The following is a 962-nucleotide window of genomic DNA, read 5'->3' on the forward strand; positions in this document are numbered from 1 at the left end:
GAACAATTTCACCTTTTCTCATTTACACCAAATATTCTGCTTCTAGGTATGGCTGGCATCTGTCTTTCCCCCAACCCCACAGCACTTTCCTACAGAATCAAAGCCTCTTTTCAAATTTACAATCTCAGTAAGCAAGATAAACCCAGGCAAAATTGTTCACTACAGATTACTAAGTAAGCACAAGTAAACCCATGCTTACCTTGCTTGTTGAGTAATCTACCCTTCATGCTGAGACCCAATCAATTCTGCTTCCTTTCTGAGATGTGAAGATTTCACGTAAAGAGTTCTTCAAGCCTTTACCATGAGTGAGGCTTAGGGCAAGAGCTAACACCAATGTCATACTTCCCTTGTGCCAGGCACCATAAAGCCATTAACTTATAATCTCCAAAGAGCCCTATGGGGCTGGTACTGTTACTTCCCTCATTTTACATAAGAGAACTGAAGCCCAGAATGACTAAGTAGCTTGCCCAGAGTCATACAAGCAGAACAAGCAGGAATTTTGATTCCAGACACAACATGCTCGCAACCATTTCTATCAAGTTTGAATTCATAAAATTTTACTTTTTCTGGTGAAGCCACTCTCCAAAAAATTAAAAAGAAAAGAGAGAGAGTTTCTATTATGTTGTATCCTGGGCCTCTTGAGAAGCCAATGAAAGGTATGGACCCTCTGAGTTGACAAAGCCATCCACACTTTGAGGACTCCAAGAGGTCTTGTAAAGTGTCAATGTTAGGAATCTCTACACAGCCTGCTTCTACTCTGGGTTGGCATGAATCTGAGGACTGGGATGCAATTGATCTCTGCCCCTGCCAGGCTGGACCCAGAGGAGGGAGAGACTGAGTCCCTTTCATCCCACAGTGCCTCACCTCCATACCAGGTCAGAGCCCACCATCGGTGAACAAAGGCAAAGAAGAGTCACTCTCTGAGATTTGAGACAACAGAGCTAACACAGGAGAATATCTGT

This window comes from Orycteropus afer, unplaced genomic scaffold (assembly GCF_000298275.1).
Source record: "Orycteropus afer afer isolate SDZICR_OR568_19922 unplaced genomic scaffold, OryAfe1.0 scaffold00052, whole genome shotgun sequence".
Lineage (NCBI taxonomy): Eukaryota > Metazoa > Chordata > Mammalia > Tubulidentata > Orycteropodidae > Orycteropus > Orycteropus afer.